This window comes from Crocodylus siamensis, chromosome 1, assembly GCF_052110815.1.
Source record: "Crocodylus siamensis isolate JL-2025a chromosome 1, ASM5211081v1, whole genome shotgun sequence".
In the NCBI taxonomy this organism is placed as follows: domain Eukaryota; kingdom Metazoa; phylum Chordata; order Crocodylia; family Crocodylidae; genus Crocodylus; species Crocodylus siamensis.
The window spans coordinates 297,395,925-297,420,443 of NC_143395.1; the positions used below are offsets into that span (position 1 = coordinate 297,395,925).

General features: G+C 46.1%; 1 protein-coding gene across 1 annotated transcript in view; it reads right to left on the bottom strand.

The window, feature by feature from the left end:
- The window catches only part of AFF3 (ALF transcription elongation factor 3), a 628,646-nt gene that overhangs the window by 404,688 nt on the left and 199,439 nt on the right, over positions 1 to 24,519 (bottom strand). The gene's annotated exons all lie outside the window — the stretch shown is intronic.

A 24,519-nucleotide genomic window follows, 5' to 3' on the forward strand; every position in this document is an offset into this window, starting at 1 on the left:
AGCAAGTGCTTCTTTTTGCACAATGGCAAATGTTAAGTTTTGCTTCACAAGGAGTCCGCGTTGTATGGCTTCATCTCAAACTTCACACGAGTTCATTCCTCATTAAAGACCCAACGTTTGTACCAAAATTCTAACTCTCAGACCAATGATGCAACTCAGCTAGTTAGCAACTGATCATGCTTGTTGAAATGGAACCAGTTAATTGTTTCAGATGGAGTGGGTTCAAAGAGATTTTTTTAACTAATGTGAGGATTTCTTTATATGACTTGTCAGAGGGTTTGGCCAGGGACATAAGATTCATAAATTCATAGATGTTTGGGTCAGAAGGACCTCAGTAGATCATCGAGTCTGACCCCATGCCCTGGGCAGAAAAGAACACTAGGGTTAGATTACCCCATCCAGGTGCATGTCTTGTCTCCTCTTAAAGACCCCCAAGGTAGGGGAGAGCAGCAGCTCCCTTGGAAGCCCACTCCAGATTCTGGCAACCCTTACAGTAAAGAAAACATGAGTCAGTGAAAAATATCAAAAGCTGGTGAGCCAACACCAGTCAGTAGCACCGCAGCATGGTTCTGGTTAGCTTTAGTAATCTGACTGACTTCCAGTTAGGAGATGAGCCAATTGGCATAGGAGTCCTGAGACAAAGGTGTGGCCAAATCAACCCCTTCAGTGTGACCCAAAGTCATCACTGGGACAGCAGCAACTGTGAACACCCAGTGGAAAGGAACTTCCTGATCTAACCTCCTTGAGTACCAGGAATCCCCTCTTCTTTGTAGCACTTGGAACTTACAGCTCAGGAGAAAGCACTGAAAACATCTTGTTCGTTAGGTTGCTATCCTTGTTCGTAGTTTAGTTTATTGCAAGGCTTTGCTTGTCCCAGTGAGATCAGACAGGGAGTAAAAGGGTTAACAAACAAAAGGTTTAACTGAATGTTAAAAAAATTGAAGGTAGTAACAGGAGATAAACACCAGACAGGATACCATGTTATAATCAGGAATGCACAGCATGTATATACAAAACTCAGCAGGGGTTGGTCCAAAGTGGGTGTGCAGTAACACAGTCACCTCCTTCCCCCCACCGTTTGGCTTTGCTACATGTGAGTTCTTGGCACACCTTCTGTCTGGAGCCCCTGCTTTCATGTGGTTCTGGAGACCAGGGACTGAGCACTGCTGCCACCACTTTCATAGATTTTTCTTGGATTTCATAGATTTTTCATAGACATTAGGGCTGGAAGGGGCCTTGGAAGATCATCAAGTCCAGCCCCCCGCCCAAAGGCCAGGAAGTCAGCTGGGGTCATAGGATCCCAGCAAGATAAGCATCCAATTTACTCTTGAAGGTGTTCAATGGAGGTGCTTGAACCACCTCCGATGGCAGGCTGTTCTAGACCTTGGGGGCTTGGACAGTAAAGAAATTCTTCCTTATGTCCAGCCTGAAACGGTCTCGCAGTAGTTTATGACTGTTTGACCTCGTCATCCCTTGTGGTGCTCTGGTGAACAAATGCTCCCCCAGATACTGGTGGTCACCCCGATAAACTTATAGGTGGCCATCAGATCACCCCTGAGCCTATGCTTTTCCAGGCTAAAGAGCCCCGTGGCTCTCAGCCTGTTGTCATAAGGTCCATTTTCTTGACCTCTGATCATGAGTGTGGCTCTTCTCTGGACTCTCTCAAGCTTCTCCACATCCTTTTTGAATTGTGGAGCCTATAACTGGACATAGTACTCCAGCTGCGGCCTCACCAAGGCTGAGTACAAGCGGAGAATGACGTCCTGGGAGTTGCTTGAGAAGCATCTATGGATGCAAGCCAGCGTTTTGGTTGCTTTACTAGCTGCAGCATCTTATTGCAGGCTTATGTTCATTTTATGGTCAATGATGACCCGCAAGTCTCTTTCTTCCATAGTGCTAGCCAGCGTAGCACTGCCAAGCCTATAAGGATGCTGCAGGTTTTTCTTCCCAAGGTGGAGAAAGTTGCATTTTTCAGTGTTAAACACCATCAGGTTCTCACCCGCCCATTTGCTGAGCCTGTTAAGGTCAGCCTGGCTCGCCCGCCTGTCTTCTGGTGTGGATACTTTGCCCCAAAGTTTGGTGTCATCGGCGAACTTGGCCAGTCTGCTTCTGACTCCAATATCCACATCATTAATGAAGATGTTGAACAATATGGGTCCAAGAATAGAGCCTTGGGGGACCCCACTGGTCACAGGACACCATGAAGAGTGACTTCCCTCAATTACTACCCTCTGGGTCCGACCACAGAGCCAATTTTCCAGCTAGTGCATCGTGGTGAACCCAAGGCCACAATTGGCCAGTTTTGCCAAAAGGTGATCATGGGATACCAGATCGAAGGCTTTTCTGAAGTCAAGATATATGACATCAATCTCTTCTCCCTTGTCCAGGTGATAGGTCACCTGGTTGTAGAAGGAAATGAGATTGGTCAAGCAAGACCTACCCGCAACAAACCTGCTCTGGCTATCCCTTAGGATGCTGGCATCGGCCAGTCCATTAAGGATGGCCTCTATAATAAACTTTTCTAAGATCTTCCCCGGGATAGAAGTCAGGCTGATGGGCCTATAGTTAGCTGGATCCACTCTCCTCCCTTTCTTGAAGATAGGCCTTCTCCCAGTCTTCAGGTACTACACCAGAGCGCCAGGAGTTTTCAAAGATGTGTGCCAGAGGCTAGGCTATGATGCTTGCCAGCTCCTTGAGTACTCTGGGGTGTAGATTGTCAGGGCCGGCTGACTTGAAAGAATCCAGCTTCTCAAGATGTTCCTTCACGAGGTCAGCATTAATGGAGGGCAGGGGATCTCCCTCACACGGACCTCCCTGTCCCATAGCAGGCATGGGTGTCCCATGGGACTGATGAAAGACCGATGCAAAATACCCATTTAATAGGTTGGCTTTTTCCCAGGTGTCAGTTGCGAATTGCCCCATCAGGTTCCACGGGGGTCCAATGTTGCCCTTGCTTTTCCTCTGGCTCCCCACATATCTGAAAAAGGACTTTTTATTGTCCTTGATGCTTGAAGCTAGTTGGAGTTCAGTTGCAGCCTTGGCTTTACTGGTTTGCTCCCTGCAGGACCGGACCAGTGCAGAATAATCCTCCTTCGAGGTGAATCCCATCTTCCATCCCTGCCCCTTTCTTTCCCCTGCTGCTGAATTCACTGAGGAGGGTGGGGGAGATTAACAGCACTGGCATTTAGCCCCTGGCTCCAGAACTACATGAAAACAGAAGATCTGACCAGACCCTGTCCCTGATTGGTTGGTGCACTCAACCAGTCTTCCTCCCTGGCACTGTGACTCTTAATAGCCTTTTTAATAAAAATCTTTCTAGTAATATAACCCTGGTTGGGTAAAACACTTAGGCTAGGGACAGAAGTTAAACATAAACCCATTTAAATGATCAGAAACTGGTTTAAATCTGTAACATTATAGAAATTCAGTGCATATAAACCAGTATCAAAATGGCTGGGATCTGAGGTCGGGGGGCGGGGAGCCGGGGGGAGTTAAACTTCCCTTTCCCCAAGTACAGAGCTACCCTGCTAAACTTACTCCTCACTGCAACTGTGGACTACAAATCCCAGAGGCACCTGGAAGTAGGAAGAGGAAGTGATGAACAACTCTGGAGAGTCCTGCTGTTATTATTGTGGACTGAAAATCCCAGAGACCCTGACGGTAGCAGAAAGAAGCAGCAAACACACAGCCCATGCTGGCTATGTGCCAGAGAGCTGTGTTCTAGCACTCTTTGGCTTCTGGCTTGAGCCATTGCAGGCATGTAGATGCATTTCCTGACTCAAAAGTTAATGTCTATTCATTTGCTTATTGGTTCAATCTTTGCAGTTTAGACTAATCTGAAAAGCCTGAATCAGTTCAGCCTCAGGCTATCTGACTGTCTATTCTTAGCCCATTGCAGATGATGAATTTTAACTAGAAGTAGTCTCATTGAAGTGAATGGAACTACTGCCTTCAAAGTTATATCTATCCTTAAGTGGTACCTGGATCAAGCCCTGTCTTTGCAACTTTCCTGCTTCACACAGCTATTTTAATGTAATTTAGAAAGGCATCATACAATGAAAAGACTCTGGTTTATGTAGACATGTGCACCTAAGGAGGCTCTTTCCTCTGAAGCGCAGGCATAACTGAGCCCTTGAGTGCCCTGCACACGGGGCAGTGTGACTGGGCAGCTGTGGGCACTGCAGTGGCAATACCTGAAGCACAGTTGCTGTTCTTTTGTGCAGCTCCTCCCAGGGTCAGTGCCCAGGATGATGCCTCAGTCACCCCCTCCTTCCACATACTTTGTTATACTAGTGCTTTGGAGCAAATTAATCATGAGAGGGTTCACCTTTTATTCATCTTAGGAAATTAGGAAATTAAATATTAATCATTAGCAAGGGGGTGCAGTTGAGTGCAATGGAATGAAAGGCCAGAGGAATTCCAGTTCCTTGCAATGGATGGGCTTGCTGAACATATTAGCACTAGGGCAGAGGAATACAGCAGCAAGCAGTTTTCCCACAGAATAATGTTCAAAGCAAAAGGCCTAATGTACTTTCAGCTCCCACAAGCACCAACTGATGGACAGGCCTTTTGTTAGTCCTCAGCACAGGGCTATATTTTGCTCCAGAGCATAAATCTGTTCAATGCCTGTTATCTTTTACTCTCACTAGGGGTCTTGAAAAGTACTAACCTTCCTCCAAGAAATGATATAGTCCATCATCAGTTTTTGCTGTCAGGCTATGGCTCTTTTGCAAGAAAACCACAACCAGAAATCAAGGGAACCTCTAGTCATTTTGAGGGCTGAATGAAGTGACAACGAAAGACAATGAGGCTCTTTTCAGCTGTTGGTGTAACAGGAATGAGCTTTACAGGAATGAGCCAGCAGCTTGACAACCAAATTTGAGCATCTCTGGATGGTTATTTTATTGTACATGATTGAAGAAGTGAAGAACCTAAGGCAAAGAAACTGCATATTACCTCAATGACTTTAAAAGTCACATGTTTGTCACTAACCATAAGTCCTCTTCTCACTGAACAGACTGAGTAACAAAGGAGGTGTTTTCTGGACTTCTACAAGGGCTGTTAGTGGGCAGTGGAAGGAGGGAACACTCCATAAGCAACAAAGCAGTGCCAGAGTTGTTTTTGCAGACTCAGTGCCTTACTTTCACAAGGAAGCAAACCAGCCTCTTCCCAGTAGCAGGGCCCCTTGCCGGCACAGTACAGTGAAGCAACTAAGACAAAAGCATAGAACACTGGGTCCAAACTTCTTACATGAACCTGTCAAATCAAACCCTCACCCTGCAGAAAACAGCCCCAGCTTTGCTGTGTTTAGAGCCTCTGTATACTGCAGATTAGAGAAGCAATATTTTTCCAATATATCTGCATAATTCTCATTAAACAGCAATAAGATATACAGCTATGCATCAGAAGAATACAATGTCTCTTAATATTTCCACTTTTGTTTCAGATCATTTTTATCTTTTCCAGTCATACCAAACCAGTACTGATCAAAGACATTTTAGTTTCTATTTCCAGGGGTTATCAAGAATATTAGTCCAGTTGCAAACACAGAGACAGTATGAAACAGAACACACAACAATGTATCATTTAAAAACAGACATGCAATGCTGAAAAGATCCTTGTCAGTGACAGGGTTAGATGTGGGGGGTTTTCTTTTACTCTTTAGAGGGTTGAAACAGCAAGATTTTCTTTTGAAACAAAGGTCACTTACTTAGCCACAGATAAATAAAAATTCACAAGCATCCCCAGCAAAATCAATACAGGTACTAAAAAATCTAAGTTGAAAATAAATTTTTGTTCCCCATGCACATAGCTCAGGAATGTCAGTATTTACTGGAACCACTGTAATATCAGGTATTTCAGGAGGGTATTGATTTTGCCACTGAAGTGTGACTAAAGGGATAAATAAACTACTCTTGGGGTCAATCGATCCATTTATCTTCACAGTTATTTTATAAAAAGTCAAAGCAGCATAAACTTTGATAAATAAATGTTATCAAAAAAGAAATACTGTTGATACAGAGATTTTGGGGACCGTGGAAAAACAGCTAGTCTACCACACCAAAGAGTTACAAAATCAGGATTACATTTATAGCGCTTTGGTATGGAGTAAAAAAAAAGGTCACCAATGATGTACAGCAGAGTTCAATGCTATGAATTCCTACCCAGAAGACTAAGGAAAGGTGTTACATAATGTAAAAGTACTCACAGGACGTTCACATGATGAGAAGAGAAGGAAAAAATTACCTTTGCAAGTGAAAAATGCGCAAGTGCATTCTGTATTTTTCAAAATAAAACATTTGGAAACAGCTGAGGTTTTTAAGTTGATAAGATAAGTGATGAGAACGCTTTGAAGTCACTTTTGATAGCTTTAACTATAATCAGATAATAACCACTTGAAAAATTCACAATGATCTTATGAAGATTATTGTGCAAAAGCTATTCAGAACCTGTTATAATGCAATTATGACATGATATTAAGGTGGCAAAAGAACTTTAATGGAAGCATGTTGTTAGTATAACAAAACACATGGGAGTTCTGCCACTTTAAGTGAGAAATTATACATCTCTATATAAATATACAGAGGCACTCTGCAATCTCAAGATAAAACAAAATTACATTGGTGAAAGTATATGGCAAAAGTATATGCCACAATGTCAAGAATAAATGTCATCAAACAGATATACCATATATTCACAGAAATGGGACTGCTGGAGGTCCAAGTACAAGGGATACTTCTGCATCCAGCACATTTTTCATAGATACCAGGTTAAAAAAATTATGAGAAATAAAAGATTATAGTTAAACAATTAAACTTTCAGCGCTTAAAAATGGTTGCACTGGGCTGAACAACCTTGCATCATGCATGTTAATTAGTAGGACAGGCACTTGTAAAACTTCATCCCATAACTGGACAAGATGAGGTAGCAGGCTCCCATAATCCCTGCTATTTATTAAGAAGGCAGTATTAGAAGGCCAGAATTTAAAGTAGGCAGCTGAGGTAGGGATAGCCACAGAAGAGTAAGCAGCCAGGGGAAGCCATAAGATAGGAGCTATACTGCTGCAACATAGATACTTGGGAGCCAGCTGCAAGAAAGTAGGGCAGAGCTCCAGACAATAGGAAGGCAAAGTACAGCAGATGAGGGCAGGATGCTCATTAAGCTGAGGGAAACACATGCAGCTGGTCAGTGGACCATCTGACCAGAAAAAATGGAGCTCAAGGAGACCAACACAGCCTGAAGCCAGAGCAGGCAGTCTGGCCTTGCCTGCTGCAGGGAGAAGAACTCCAAGGCTAGGGACAAACATTACACATAAACCAGTTTAAGTGATCAGAAGCTGGTTTAAACCTGTAACAGGACAGACATTCAGTGCACATAAACCAGTTTCAAAATGGCCCAAACTGGGTTGAGATAAACTTGGTTGAATGTAGTATCAGACTTAACTGATTGAGCTCAAACCAGTTTGTGCAATGTCTGTCCCAGACCCCACCCCTCTGCTCTCTAGCCTGAGTAAGGGCAGGACATGGTGAGACACTGGCTAGCATGGACCCGTTATGGCAAAGTGGGCAGGGAAGGGGTTAATTCTTCCCTCCTCCTCCTCCTCTTCCTCCAGCGCAGCCTGGGAGCAGAGGGGAAAGGACTGTGGCAGTGGCCCGTGGGACTGGCAGACGCTAGCTGCAGGGCAGAAGGGATGGAGACAGGAATAAACCTTTCTCCCTACTGCCTTCACCATAACAGAGCCATGGAGCCATGTTGGGGCTCTGTTCCATGCTGGGGGGGGGGAGAACTTTCCCCCCTCTTCCTCCTCTCCCCAGGGTGGGGGGCAGAGGGGGCTTTGTGCATCACTGGAGGGGGACTCCTGCTCCCCCCACCCCTTGCCACTGTGGGGTGGGGAGAGGGGTTCTGTGTGGCTGCCCCACCCTAGAGGGGGACTCTTTCTCCCACTCCTCCCCCCCTGTGCAGGACAAGAAGTGGGGCTCTGTTCAGTGCTAGGAGGGACTTTTCCCACCCCTCCTACTTCCACCACCTCCTGCCACCACAGGGTGGGGAGTGGGTGCTCTGTGTGGTGCTGCCAAGCCCAAACTGGCTGGGGTGCAGGGAGTGGCTGTAACTGAGATGAAGCTGCTGGGGGTGGCCCTGCCTCCACAGCCCAAGCCAGCCTTGCTCAGCCCTGGCTGAGGCAGCTGTGCTGGGCCACAGGTGTGGAGCCACCCCCAGCATCTGTGACTCAGTGACAGGGTTGCTGAGCCCTGTCAGCAGCGCAGTGCAGCCTGGCCTGGCCTGGCACTCACAGCCAGTGGCTGGCCATGCACGGGCCAGCTGGGCTAGTTCAGCGGCTCCACAAGGCTCATGAGTTTGCAGCCCAGCCCAGCATGCACCTCTATGTGGCTGCCTCAGCTGGGGCTGAGCAAGGCTGGCCCAGGCCATGGGAGCAGGAGTGGGCCACCTCCGGCAGCTGTGGCTCAGTGATGGGGATGCTGAGTCCTGTCAGCAGCATAACCCAGCCTGGCCTGGTGCTCATAGCTGGCCATGCAGTGGGCTAGCTGGGTTGGCTCAGAGGCACCGTGGGGACTCGTGGGTCTGCAGCCAGGCACCGCAGTAGGTGGCTGCTGGGCTCTGGGCCTGCCAGCACCTCTGAGCTGCCAGCTGCGCATGCCATGCTGGGCCAGGCAGTGCTGCCCACTGCACCCCATCAGGAGCAGGGGGTGGCAGGAGGAGGAGGAGGAGGAGGGGGAAGAGTCCCCCTCCAAGCACTGAAAAGATCCCCCCCCTTCCCACCCTGCAGGGGGTGGAGAGGAGCAAGGGAAAGAGTCACCCTGTAGGGCTGGGCAGCCCTGCAGAGCCCCCCTCCCCACCCCATGGTGGCAGGGGATGATGAGGAAGAGCCCCCAAAGCACTGAACACAGCCCCCCCTCTCCACCCTGTGGCAGTGGGGGAGAGGGAGGACAGGGAAGACTTCCCCTCTGGGGCTGGGCAGCCCTATGGGCTGGGATTGTTCCTGTACTCTCCCCCCACCCTCTGAACCCTGCAGGCCAAGGTTTGGGTTTAAACCCCTCCTCAGTCTTACTCAGGCATGCCCAGGCCTGGTCATACCCCTCCCTCCCCCACCAGCTCAGCTTCTTTGTGAAAGGGAAGGGCTACTCTAGTGCCCCCAGGCTTCTGGCCTGAGCCACTGCAGGCATGTGTCTGTATTTCCAGAATGGAAAGGAAATGTCTATTGACTTGCAAGGTTAGACTAACCTACAAAGATTGAATCAATTTAGGGTTGGGCTTTTTGAATGTCTGTCCCTAGCCCAAGGGGAGGTGGTTGCAGGAGACAAACTGGCAGGGACCCAGCTACCTGATAGAGCTTCAAGGAAAAAGCTGAGGGAGGAAGTATAGCTGAGAGTGGTGTGGCACTCACCCAGAGTAGGGGGAACTTTAATTTGGAAGCAATTTGCTTGTATTTGTGTTACAGTTAAGTTTGATTTGGATGTGGCTATGGGGTGGTATGGAGGCTACAGGGGTGCCTGAGAGGCACCCATTAGAGCCTTGCCTGGGTCAGGGATTCCAGGGTGCTAGAACTGAGAGCAAGGCAATGCCAGGGGCCTGGAGCACATGAGTGTGATACAGGGCTGAGGCCCATGAGACAAGATCTGGGACAGTGGGCCTGGGCAGAAGGGTGCACCCAGAGTGGAAGGGCCAAGGTTGGGAATGCTGAAATCCAAAAGTTTGAGGTCTGAGGGGTCAAGGGCTGCACTGGGGCAAAGGAGCTTCCTCTGAGTACCACCCTGAAAGGCATAGATGTGGCTATAGGGGAGGATTACAGCACAAAATGTGACTAGTGCTCAGAGACACTGATAGGACCAAAATTTAGTGCCTGAGGGTGAAACTGGTGCCAGTCAGGTACCTGAAGAACCATACAGCTGAGGGACTGAGGCTCACTCTGGGACCCTGGGGCAGCCTCCCCAGTAGGCCTGTGTGAAACAGCTAGTATTCGCTTTGGATACAGCTAATTTGGGGGACAGTGATTTGATTCAGCTGCTGCTGAATCTCTGAATCAGCCAGGCCCATCCCCTGCCTGCTCTCCCAGCTGGGCAATGGCTGCCCTGCCTGCCCCACCTCCCAGCACTTGGGAAAAAAAAGCCCCGACTCAGTGGGTGCTGCCAGGTGGGGGAGGGGGTGCAATCCCCGCTGCCCTCCACTGCATGGGGGGCGGCTCTGCATGAGCCCCCCAACTGCTCCCCCCACTCCCCCAGCCCCCCATGGCTGCCCTGCCTGCTACAGCTCCGGCCCTTTAAGAAAAAACACCCAAGAAAAACCCCACACTCACCATTCCTACTGGTGAGGGGTGGTCCCCACTGTCCCTCACTGCCCTGCACCACGTGGGGGGCTCTGCATGAGCCCCCTGAAGCCCTGAGGCCACAGCAGGAAATGGCAAATCCAGGGGCTTTTCTTGGGTTTTTTTTTTCCTTAAAGGGCCGGAGCTGGGGCAGGTGGGGCAGCCATGGAGAGGCTGGGGAATGAGGGGTTTGGGGGGCTCACGCAGAGCCCCCCATGCAGCGTGGGGCAGCAGAGATTGACCCCTCCACCCAGCAGCACCCAGTGAGTCAGGGCTTTTTTTAAAGGGCTGGGAGCTGGGGTGAGTGGAGCAGCCATGGGGGGCTGGGAGAGTGGGGGGGGGGTCAGGGGCCTGGGGTCCCCCCATGATCTCTTCTCCTCTCCCCCAGTCCCCCCTGCCCCATCCTCTACTTTCCAGCTCTGAGTCCAGCTGCAGCTCCCTGCTCCAGCCACTGGGGACTGTCTGAATCATCAAAGCTCTGAATCTTTTCTGAAGATCTGGAGAGCTTTGAATTGGTCCCCTGATTCAATTCAGATTCAGAGATTCAGCCACCGAATCAAGCCGAATCTCCTCCAAATTGAATCACCACCCAAAGCTTCACACAGCCCTACTTCCCAGGTGTTACAAGATCTATCAAGGTGTGACAAGTGAGGTAAAAAGGAAAAGGTACCCCCAAGGAGCCAGAGCGAGGCAAGAGTTGCATCATGGCTCCCCTCAGAGCCAGACCTTGCTCCAGTGAGGTAAACTCACTCCCTAGGAAGCCAGAGAAGCATTGCAGAAGAGACCACAAACTTCTTACACTGCTGGGATGGCTCTTCACATCACATGTGTTCAGAACAAGCAAGTGTTTTGTTTAACACTTTAACAATATATTTAAAATGTGGGAGACGGAAATGCCACAGATACCCTAACAGAGTGAGAAGTAGGACTGTTACTTGTTTGAAGTGCTGCAGCTACAACAGAGTAACAGAAATACATGAAAAGAGAGGATATAGGATTGACCTCAGAGCAGCTATATGAACAGGCATTACAGGTCTTTGCTCACTGTTGCCAACGAAAACTGGCACCGGGGAAAAGGGGATGAGTGGTGGCAGCATTTAAGCCTTCCATTCCAGAGCCATGCCAATGCAGTGTCTTTGGTGGCTGCATTTACAAGCCACTGCCCCACTGACAGAGGTGGGTCATCTTGCCTTCAGTATTGTCATTAGGTCTGCAGAAGCAAATGACTTTAGAACCCCAGGTTTAGATTATATCAGGGAGAATCTTCACATACTAAGTAGTGGTACTTTATGTAAGAAAAACATCAAACAGCATAGAAATATTGTGTGCACAGCACATGTGTGTTTTACTGTCTGTCCTGCCAGGAAGAACTGCCAAATGGTGATCTATTAGACTACGCAAATCATAATTTTTCTGACAGCAGCTGAAAACAAACAGCATAACTATGAGATATCCTGTGTTTCAGCAGGGACATTTATGCATGATATACAAATAAAGTTTTCATGTATATGTATAATATAATGAATATATGAATGTATGTATGTATATATACAAACATACATCTCCTATGTCCGTTTCTTCTTTTCTCTGATTTTTTTCTCCCTATTAGGTATGATCCACATTTCATATAGCTTGAGAAACTGGCACTGGACACCTGCCTTCTTTTTTTGCTCTTCATAGGCATGGGTGACTGGTGCCTCCTGAGACTGGGGGACACAGTTTGTGGGCGGCAGCATCAGTGTCAGTGGGGTGGTAAGTGGTGACCGCCTGCAGAAGCCAGCGGTGGTGGTGGGGGAAAATGGGGGTGGTAAGCGGTGACCACCTGCAGAAGCTGGTGGCAGTAGAAGTGGCAGGGAGGGTGGCAAGTGGTGACTGCCCACAGAAGCTGGTGGCAGCCAATCTTGGGGGGAAGGGGAGAAGAGGAGAGGCTGCACGTGCCCCCCCACCAGTCGCCTATGTTCATAGGGTTGCTAAGGATTATAGTCTGCCAGAGAAAAATAGGAATCCCTGTACAGCTCCAAAAGGAAGAACCAAACACCCTCCCCTACCCCAAATGAACCCAAAAACCCAATAACAGCTACAGAAGATATGATTTCACTGCTGTGCTTTGATACAAATCTGGTTTAGTACCAGAGTATACAATGAATCTATCTGCAGCAGAATGTGAACTCCTTGGAGAAGACCACATTTCCCTATTTGACTTAATGCTACATTTAAGATGTAATGCTTTATCTACTACAGCATTAAGTATTCAATACAATACTCGATAAACAGAAACATTAAGTGGCAATAACTGTGGTTGCTAACCTAGATAAATGTTGAGCTATGGTTATTCCAGATATGGACTGGTCCTCCCTAAAAGTTTCAACTTGCAAATACTTCTGTAGATGTATAATGTTGTTGACAGGCCATAGCGGTCTCAATATGCTGCCTTCATGCACAACGCCCAATTATTACATTGATTTTTTTTGTCTGCCATATCATATAGCACACTCAAGTCACTTAGTGGCTTCTTTTGGCAGTATTGCTTTATACATCCCCAATGGAATGAATCATTTTAATTATTCTACCTTTAGCACATGTGCATTTATGTTTCCAACTTGTATCATGTGTTATTTTCTGCTCATGGATGTAATCTCTTTCAGTACTTTCATTTTATTTCTCAGTCTTCACTAGTATTTACATCTCCTCACAATTTATAAACATGAACAAATTTTATTAATGTCCCTTTATGCTCTTTTCCTACAGCTCGATCTGCACCTGTTGAGGACTGTGGGCGTGTTGTCATTGACTGTAGAAGGTGCAAGATTCAGTAGGTGCAAGATTTTCCTTGATCACTGAGAAAGATAGTCTTAACACTAATAGCCCCACTCATGTTCTTGTGGAACTTCAGACATCTTCACTCCACTTTTACCTGCAGCTTTGATGTAGGATTTTGAAAGGGGTTGTAGATAAGCGGTTTTAAAGAAAATAAGTGGTTTGAGCAGAAAAATGGAGGACAGGTGGTTCAAAAGAATCAGAAATTCATGTATAAGGTAGGTAAGGCTGAAGGGCTACAGTTAAGCAGGAGAACCCTGCAGCAGAGATGAGGAAGAGAAACAGCAGAATGAAATGAGTGCACTGACAACTCATTTTAGAATTCTCACACCAAGCAGAAATTATGATAAGTTACAAATGCATTACTGACAAAATTCAGATACAACAGGAAGAGGACTGGGTTCTATGTACTATTTGTCATATCGATTTTATTTTTTCCTGTCACAATCATTTTACAACTCTATTGAACTCATTCTTAATTTCAGATTTGCAACATCAAGTGCTGTATGAGTTTTAGCACCCCTGTGCCAACAGCAAAACAAGGTTTTCTTGTTTTCCTTACAGTTTTTAAACAAACAAATATCGGTACCAATCTGATATCAGGGCACTTCTAGTACTTAGCAAGGAACCAGAATTCCAGCACAAAACAGTAGTGCCTATCTATCTCACTTAAGCAGCACAAAACCCATGGTAAGATGTTGAGTCCTTTAAGCAGGCTGAACTGAACTTCAGTCTACTAGAGTCAGTCTCCAGAACTATGATTTATCTGGCTCTGGCTTCTTTGCAATAGTTAATACTGGTTCTCATAGTTGTTAACACTGACATTAAAGCTGCTTAACTTGACCAGGAACTGGAGATGTCTTCCTCACTCCCATTCACACAGGGGAACTATTTCCCTTTAAATGGATCATGATATCAGCAGAAATTTTAGATAAAACCAAACTGTTATTGATTCAGTTTCCTGGAAGGAAAAAGCACAGTAAAGCAGAAGCAGATATTATTCCCATGAATGAAATCTTCTGTTTGAAATGTGAATATTTAGGATTCTGATTACTTTGTAAGTTTAAGGACTTTTAAACAGCAGTGAAATTCAGCATTATGACTTCAAGGATTACTATGTCTCGTATGTGACCGTTTGTATAGCACAAGGAAATAGATAGCTGACCAGAGTTTTTACTCATACATTAAAAAAAATCCAGTCAACCAGAAACCTAAAATGGGACAGTGATTTTGACACACATGATTCTTCTGAGTCAAATGACCCCATTGTGTAGAAAATTATATTCATAACTAATGGTTCAATAGCCTGGATCAGTAGGGAGAAAAGGGGGTGGAAGTTGCAGGAAGCAGTTTCTCTTCCTTCCCCATTAATCTTTAAAGGGTATTATAGTATAACTAACTCCACTGCAGGATGTTTATGCACGTATTCTGATATCTGTCTAGCACTATGGTTGGTGTTCCATATGCTCAGCAAGCACTAGAGACAATCCAAGCACTAGGCTCTTTTAACTCTAGCCTCTGATGGACAGTCATTGGGGGTACCCCTCTCTTGATGGTAATTGTTTACTAGCCTGCAACAACCAACTAATAACAGTCTGGTCTTTATACTAGGAACCATAGGTGCTTATACATGAGCAGGAAGACTGCTTTGATGCACTGGAATTCCAGCGCAGCAATTACCGTGCTCGAGCAGCCTCCTGTGTCTCATGAATCACTGTCCCTGTGCTTCAAAATGGTGATGGGGTGCTTTATCTAAAACTCATTTGACAAGCTTCTGATAAAGCACCCCCACCGCCATTTTGAAGTGTAGGGACACTGATACACAAAACACTCTAGGCTCTTTAATTAGGGCTGCTCTCCTCCTGCACTCCCACAGCACATGTATAAATGCCCCATGTCTTTAATAGGTTTATTTTCAAAGGCATAAAGTAGGGGAGGGGGCAACAGAAACCTATGTTCTGTCATGTGAATACAGTTGTAACTGGTTACTGAATAAGGAGGCTTCCTGTCTAGTGAGCAACTTGGAGCAACTGCAATTCCTGAACATGACATGGAATCATGAGCAAACAGGAAGCAAAAGAAATAACCTGAGTGAAAGAATTAAGCGGCTAAAGGCACTTGCAGAGTTTCAGCCCTGTGGAAGTCAACAGAAAAGATTCAAACAGCACTTCATTCTATACCTGCAAGCAAAAAGTGCAATTGGAAAGGAAGACAATCAGGTCATCCTATTTTTGACAAACCCAGATGCTGACATACATGATAAGCCAGATTCTATTTAATCAGTTAGGAGCAGCTAAATGCAATCTACTCAACTCCTTCCTTGAGTTCCTGAAAAAACCTCAACAAGCCTACTTTCGTAAAATAATATCTTTGCCTTAAGACTAAAACACAAAAATGTGAAGCAGAGGAGAAGGACCCACCAACACCTAGTGTTAGTGGCTTTTTGAGGACTCCGCTTTTCAGGGGCTTTACTGCAGAGTAGTATCACACTTAGGCTGTAACCAGACGTCTCATTTGAGGTTGCCCTAATTGTCCAGGGTTTTAACTCAGATGAAAAGCAGAAGCAGCACAACCTTTTACACATCTAGGCCTTCCAACCTGCTTTGGGACAAAAGGCTCTCTTCAGGGAGAAATGAAACCATCTGTTAGTAGCCTCAAATAGGTAAGTCTATTTCGGCACCTAATACATGGAATAAGATCTGATATAATGTGTTTAAAAGGCAGAGAAAGCTAACTATGAAACTGTATACACACTCACACAGAAAGGGAGAGAGAGAAAATACTGCACTCCACAAAAACATGGTTTGTCACCTGTAGATACCTTATTTAATAGAAAACTGTGAATTAGAAAGTTAGAAAGAATGTTAGTAAATGATGCCAGAAGAATTGAGGATATGCAAAAGTATAGAGATAGATACACCTCAACTAGAAAATAATTTTAATTTGGGATTTTGAGAGCTGCCCTTATTTCATGGAAAATTATATGGTGCAAACTTATGATGTAGATGAATGGTTATAAACAGTAGTGATGTTATATGAGGTTGCCCCTGAGTTTTATGAGGTTGTTATTCCAGATGAATGTATAGTGAGGAAAAATAGGATGAACTTCCATATGGAGTCCTGACTGTGCTGTTTTCTGTGAAAAAAAATCTGCTAGGCAACCTCCATAATAGGTGAAGACAATCAAGTTCCAGTACACAACACTACGAGTACAAATGCATTTACCAACTTCTGACAACTGCAGTAGGCTACCAAAAACACCCAAGTAACATGACCATCCAATTAAATTGTGCAAATGGGACAATGTAGAAACCCTATCAATTGCTATTCCGGCTTGTAAGGTGCCAGATAATGCAGCTTTTACTGTACTCAGGGGACACATCTACACATACATTTAATCAGGCTTAAAGTTACTCTGGTGTAAACTACTTTGGAGAAAGTGCTTTCAGACAGGTGTCTACACATGCAGGAATTAGGGAGCAGATTTGCTGCTCTTTGCACCAAGTTTCCCACAGCCCTGCAATGGAGCCCTGGTGCCACCAGGGGGAGCTCTAGGCTCTACCTGGGTGCTAGCCTAGGGGCTGGCAGGGAGTACTGGGCTAGGAGACAGTTGCTTATTGCTGGGGAGCTCCCTGCTGCTGGGGTGGGGACAACGTCCCCCTGCCTCAGAAGCAGGGAGCTCCTGACCTTGGCTCCTTGGTCAGGGGCAGGGGACTTGGAAAGAACTGCAGGGGAGGGACAGGTCCCAGCCCCCTGCCCCAATCCACCAGTGGGCAGATAGCAACTAGCTCACTGCTGGCTGCTCCACTGGCAGATCGGGGCCAGGGGCCAGGATTTACCCCACCCCTGCATATCTTCCCAAGCCCCGTGCCTCAATCACCTGATCGGGGCAAGGACAGTTTCCAGTCCCTGCCCTGCGCATCGGGTGGAGGCTAAGCAGCTTGTTGCCTGCTCAGCTCTGTGAGTGTAGAGATGGGGGAGGGGGGAACAGGCTTGGGGGGCTTGTTCCCTGCCCAGCTTTGTGAGTGTGGAGCTGACCGGGAGCAAGCTCCCAACCTGCTCCCCCCACCAGCTCCACACTTGCAGAGCTGGGCAGGGAACAAGATCCCTTGACCCTGTCAGCAGGGAGCTTGCAGCGCCATCTCCATGGCCATAGGGCCAGTACTGGGAGACCATTATCTCCCTGTGTTGGAGCCAGGGCTAGGGAATAAGGGTCTCCCAGCACCAGCCCTGTGGTCATGGAGCCAGTGCTGGGAGATTAAGGGCCTCCCAGCCCCCTAGTCCCCAATCATGATGGCAGAACAGGGGCTGGGAGCTCCTTATCTCCCAGCCCCTGCTCCCTGATCATGAACTTGGAGCAGGGGGCTTGAAGCTCCCTGCTGCCAGGGCAGGCAGACATAGTCTCTACCTGGGCTCCTATTCAGAGCCCACCCCAGCAGCAAGCAGCTTCTGGGGCCAGGAGCTTTGTCCCACCCCCTGGTGGACAGCTGACCGGGGGCCGATTTTGCTCCCATCAGGTTACATGACCGCTACTGCACCATTACTAATTTTGAGTAAGTTTGCTACTTGCATTTGCAGGTAGCAAATTTACTCAGGATTAGGGAGGTTTGCTGCATAGTAAGCATGTGCATATGTAGACACACATATTTACTTTGCAGTAAACTATGATAATGTGCAGTTAATTGTCTCGTGTAGTTGTGCCCAGGGTGGTGGTACAGGTTGCCTTTAAACCACCATAAAGGCACTTAAAATGGAAGCATTCATCCATTAAAAAGGTGTTAACCCACACTAAGTACCTGCTAAACATTTTAAAGTTATGCCAATTCAAGAGAGGGTTATCTTTGATCCGTTTTACCCAGTCATTCCAGGGTATTGTTAGTCTGTTCTGGGAAATAAAAGGCTCTATTTTCATTACTTTAGCATCCCAGGATGCACCATTCCCAGCCCTTCCCATTCCTTTGCTTCCCACACTTTCGACCCTCCTGAACTCTACTGCCAAGGAAGGCTGCACTTGCCCCAAACCAACACCCCCACCCCACCCCCTAGGAAGAAGAAAATGTATGCAGTGAGCCACTGGGTCTCAGCTCTGTCCCAGTGTGGCATGCATGCGGTAAGCCTACTGGATCTCAGCTCTGCCTTGGTGTGAATGCTAACACAATCCCCCCCACCCTGCCCTTCCCCCAACACAATCCCAGTTCAGGGCAACATGCAAAATTTTGGTCATTTTTAAAAAAAAAAATTTCACTTTTTATTTTATTTCTCCACTCTGCCCATTCAATTCAAACAGGCGCTTTAAAAAAAAAAAAAAAAAAAAAAAGACTTTTCCCCTCCCATTCTGTGAGTGTGGAGCTGATGGGGGAACAAGCTCATTCCTCCTGGCTGTGGAGTGAGGGAAGCAACAGTTCTGCCCTCACAGGGAAGTCACAGCATGCCAAGCTATATGCCATCCTCCCATCTCTTCTCTCATCCCAGAGGAAGGATAGAGTCCTAGCTCTTGTCCATGCCCCTGATCACCTAGTGTTAAGTCAGTTGTGCAGGTCTGAGATGGCATTAAGACTTTACCTGTCACTGTTCTGAAACTGTTCTACCTTTATAGCAGCATAACATTTCACATATTTAAAATATTTTAATGGTAACCTATAACAGCACCCTTAGATTCAGGGCTTACAGGATTACCCTCACTGCACACATTGGGCTATTTCCAGACTGTCAAATGAGTCCACTATATGTGGTTTAGGCTTTGCTGATATTTCAGGGAAGATCTGCCAGTGCAAGGTGCCTCAAAGGTTAATTGAACATTCTGAGCAAATTTAGTGAGCAGGCTGGTTAAAAAAAATACTGTGTGCTTTTACTGTTGATGATTTGCATTATGTTAACCATGCTACACAATAACCACATTACTGGCTGGGGTTAGCTCTATTAGGCACAAATGACCAAACACCAAACCAAATACTGTTATGTATAAGTTTACAAATACTAAGTGTTCATCACATTGAAAAGCAACTGAACTGTCCTGTGAGTGGAATTACATTTAAAAAGTTGAAGGGGTTGGGGCAAACGCAACACATTTTGAAGGAACAAATTACTCAATGGGCATGTCTACACCAGACATTTACTGTGCAGTTGCCTAATTAACTGTGCAGTAAACGTCTCAGTATCTACTCATGCGCCCCATTAGGGCACACAGAACTACAGTACACATGCACACAATGCCTATCTGTGATATCTTAATGCTTCTTTCCATTGCAGCTTCAGTATTTTCCCCTCAATCAGTGGGCTTGAATCAGTTAAAGGGATTATGAAGTATTAAACTGAAATAGATCTATTCAATCCAATTAAAGTCCAGGGATGCTGTAGAATTGCTGATATAAAACTGGACACTTTACATTTTGAATCTGGTCTAGTGTCATATTTGAATGCCTTCATTGTAGCCATGTAAACTATGTAAATTCTTGCACCCTAATGGTCTGAAAGATACTGTACAAGGTAAAGAGTATGAAAGGTTTCATATTAACACATGGCTATTTTTACCATAACTGTATTGTGCATGGGCAAATTTATCTAACCTGACTCCCCAACTAAAAATACTCAAACTGCCCAAATCTGGAATATAATATTAGCTCAAGGCCGATTATATTAACTTGATAAAAGCTGTACCTCTGACAAATAAAATCCTTGATCTTTGGCCTCAAAGTTAAATCAGCTGAGTATTACCCCAAAACAATATAAAAACAGGAAATTCTGAAGACTCAAGTAGTATTTACTATGCTAATGCAGGATTATAGGTCAGAGCTATTTTAGTTTAATAAACAATGCCACAAATAATACTGAAGAACTTCTAATGGCAATTGACCAGTAGAGTGCACAGTATCCTTACTGCATTTTCAATAGAAGTATGTGAGCTTCCACTCATAATTTACAGAGTAATGTTATTAATGGGAGCCATATAAAAGGCTTACGGTTTAGAATGGTCATATAATTTATAATGATGAAATAAAAGCATGTGCACAGTTAAATAAGTATTGGTTACACTGCATTGGTTCCAAATGTTTTGTACACCAACTTGGATTGGTTTATTCTTTTCCTTTTTGCTTTATCAGATTTCCTCTCTCTTCTGGATGTTACAGTGTTTCCTCTTTATGTCTCTTCAATCCCTGGGCTCCCTTGCTCCCTTACTCTTTCCTCCATTCTTTCTTTGCCATCCTTCTTTCACTTTTCAGACTCTAAGATGCAGTCTTTCAGGTTGCTGTCATTTTTATCCCCTAATCTTTATTTAGTGTCAAAATTGCTGACTCAGAAGTTGTCTGGAAATTTTGATTTAGCTTTTCCATATATTATAGAGCAAACTAAAGAACTGGGTATCACTGTAGTTGAAATGCCAAAAGGATGGTATTTATGTCTACAGAAGCTATGATTCCCTAATTCAGATAATGTTATACTGTACATCTATAATATGGTTTATCTTCAATAATGACAGTTAGAGAGAATGGATGGTTACGTAGCCCCGAATAATAATAGCTATTTTAAAAGATTATACTAATCTCTTATCTTCCCATTCGTTATTTCCTTGTCCTGTCTGTTAGCGTAATATAATATTCATGTATTTTGAGAATGAAGGCCTCTGTTCCGGTGTGCAATTTGCTGTAGATAGCTTATTCCCATAACTGATGTCCAAAATATGAAATAGCACAAAAATGTTCATGTACCTTCTACTGCCCCCCACCAAGTAGGCCATGTCCACATAACTGTGGACATTCATTTCCCTGGGGACAAGAAGCAGTAGTACACCTTGTGCCACTGCTAGTTGTTCTCAGGGAATGCCTGTGCTACATGCCCTCTGGTATGTGGCAGATTACTGGGGTGGGGTAGAGGAGGCTGGGGCCAGCCCCAGAAGCTTAATGGCCTCCCAGGGCTGCGGCAGTGGCAATCCTGCCACTCAGAGCCTGGCCAGCAGCTGAAGTGTGGCTCTGGCCAGCCAGGCTCCGGTTTTGGGCAGTGCACGTTGTACCCATGTGCTCAGATCTGCTTTTTTTTTTTCCATGGGTTTTTTTGACCCCAGGATTTCCCCCATCCCAGAATAAGTTATTCCCCCATCCCAGAATAAGTTTTAGTCTGGTGTTTAGGATTCTGCTAGGAGATGGAAGATGTGGGTTTGAACTACCTCAAGTAGGGGAGAACATGGACAGAGGTCTCCCACATCCTAGGGAAATGTTCTAACTACTTAGCTAAAGGATAAGTGGACCTATTTCCTCAAGTTCTGCTCTCTGAGAAAGGACAAGGAAAAATGCCAACTTGGGAGAGTCTCCAGACATATGATTCCCAGTCAGCATGGAGATGCCTCCCTACATTCAGAAGTAGAGGTATAAGTCCAGGTAAGGGAAAGCACCATAACGCAAAGCCTTATACTTGGATAGCCTATTGGCTAGCTTGGGCAGCTCAGCATGTTGATATCTAATCCTCCCTCTGCACTGTAATATCTGGAGGCAAACAGATAACTTCAGGAAGTCACAATCCTTTACAAAACAAAATTTATTAGAAATGTAAAGTTTTCTTTACTGCAAGACATAGGTAAGGCTATATTCTTATTTTTATAGAAGAGTAAACTTTGATTACTGCAAGTGATTAGTCTGTAAAAATTTAAACTTACCATTTATTAATTTAACAATCCAGCATTATTGAGGGCTCAGGGCAAAAAGCATGGTGATCTGTGAAAAAGTTTTTGCCCGTAAAAGCACAGATCAATATTTCTACATTTAGCTGAAGTTTTATGTACGATGCCAAATACAGTTCATAAATGTCACTTCATAATTTGCATTAGTACAAATTATTAGCAAAGAGTCACACTCTTGGCATGCTTACACCAAAACACAGTCATTAGTTGTTTCACCATGTCCTCTGATTTATAGCTGCACTATATGCTACCATTAAGACACAATAAATAATTTTCCTGCCCTAGCAATTCATAGTTTTTTTTCAAGCATCTTCCAAACAAGCAAAGGTATATACCAGATTATTATGCCTGCGTGAAGCTTTGGTCCCTGATTCAATTTGGCAGAGATTCGGCCTGATTTGGTGGCCGAATCTCTGAATCCAAATCGAATCAGAGGACACCTTAATCTCTCCAAATCGAATCGGAACCCTGTGAATCAATTTGGAAAGATTCAGTGATTCAGACATAAACACAGATTGAAATGTTTTTTCTACATACCTCAAGGTACCAGGTGGCTCACGAATGCTGCAAAGCTGGGGCACATGGAGTGTTCCACAGAAGTGCAGGGGGCTCCCCAGTGCGCTTGGCAGCAGACCCAGAAGTCCCCATGTCCCCCGGCTCAGCGACTGGTGCCTCCTGGGTCTGGAGGGGCATCCAGGGCCCCCCTGCAGTCGATTGCTGAGTAGGGGGAAGGCCCACATGCTCCCCAGTGGACCTGGCAGAAGACCAGAAGTACTTCCAGTCCACTTCCAGGTTCAACGCCAATCACACATAACCACCCCCCACCCAGCGCTCCTGTGGGATGCTCCATCTGCCCCAGCATTGCAGCATTCATGAGCCATGCCTAGTACCTTGAGATATGTAGAAAACACATTTAAAGCTGTTTCTATGTCTGAATCACTGATTCTCTAAATCAGCATTGAATCTTCAGATTCAGAATGCCAGAATCAGATCAGGGACAGTGATCTGAATCAATGAATTGAATTACTGTCCCCGATTTGGGCTGAATCTGAATCGAATAGGGCCCGTTTCACACACCCCTATAGATTATTGCCTGACTAACCTGGTCTCTTTCTATGACCAGGTAACAAAGAGCTTAGAAGTGAAGGAGGAAGTCGATGTCATCTTCTTGGACTTCCAGAAGGCCTTCAACACAGTGTCCCACCCAATTCTGGTAGGCAAGCTGAGGGACTGCGGCATTGACGAATGCACAGTCACATGGGTGGCAAACTGGCTCCAGGGGTGCACCCAGAGGGTGGTGCTGGACGGGCCGATGTTGAGCTGGGAGGGTGTGGGCAGTGGAGTCCCCCAGGGCATGGTCCTTGGGCCGGTGCTGTTCAATATCTTCATTAGCGACCTGGACAAGGGTGTGGAGTGCACCTGTTCAAGTTTGCTGATGACAACAAGCTGTGGGGTAAAGTGAATACACCGGCAGGCAGGGACCACATCCAGGCAGACCTGGATAGGTTAGAGAAGTGGGCAGATCTGAACAGGATGCGGTTCAACAAGGACAAGTGAAGGGTGCTGCACCTGGGGAGAGGGAACCAGCATTATGGTTATAGGTTAGGGCTGACCCTCTCAGCAGCACAGAGGCAGAGAGGGATCTTGGAGTCATGATTGACTCCAGGATGAATATGAGTCACCAATGCGACGAAGCAATAGGCAGAGCCAACCACACCCTGTCATGCATCAACAGGGGCATCACTAACAGGTCCAGAGGGGTCTTGCTCCCCCTCTATGTGGCACTGGTCAGGCTGCAGCTGGAGTACTGTGTCCAGCTGGAGTTCTGGGTGCTGCACTTCAAGAAGGACATGGAGAACCTGGAGAGGGTCCAGAGGAGGGCCACTCGTATGGTCAAGGACCTCCATGGCCAGCCCTATGAGGAGAGGCTGAGGGACCTGAATCTCTTCAGTCTCCACAAGAGGAGACTGAGCGGGGGGGATCTTGTGGTTGCCTACAACCTTATCAGGGGCCACCAGCTGGGACTCGGGGAAAATCTGTTCACCAGGTCCCCCCTTGGAGTCACCCGGAACAATGGCCACAAGCTGAGGGAGGATAGGTTTAGGTTAGATATGAGGAAGAACTACTTCACTGTAAGGGTGGCCAGAGCCTGGAATAGGCTTTCCAGAGAGGTGGTGATCTCACCTTCCCTGGAAATAGTTTCATAGATTCATAGTTTCATAGTTTTTAGGGTCAAAAGGGACCTGAGCAGATCATCTAGTCCGACCCCGTGCCATGGCAGGAAAGAGTACTGGGGTCAAACGACCCTGGCAAGGTGTTCATCTAACCTCCTTTTAAAAACCCCCAGGGTAGGAGCCTGCACCACTTCTCTTGGAAGTTGTTTCCAGATCCTAGCCACCCTGATCATGAAGTAGCACCTTCTGATATCTAACCTAAACCTACCCTCTGCCAGCTTGTGACCTTTATTCCTGGTCACTCCTGGCGGTGCTCGGGGGAAACAGTGACTCCCCCAATGCCTGCTGATCCCCCCGATTAGTTCATAACAGGCCACAAGATCCCCCCTCAGCCTTCTCTTTTGGAGGCTGAACAGGTTCAGGTCCCGCAGCCTTTCCTCATAGGGCCTGTCTTGCTGTCCCCTGATCACGCGAGTGGCCCTCCTCTGGACCCTTTCCATACTGTCCACATCCCTCTTGAAGTGTGGTGCCCAGAA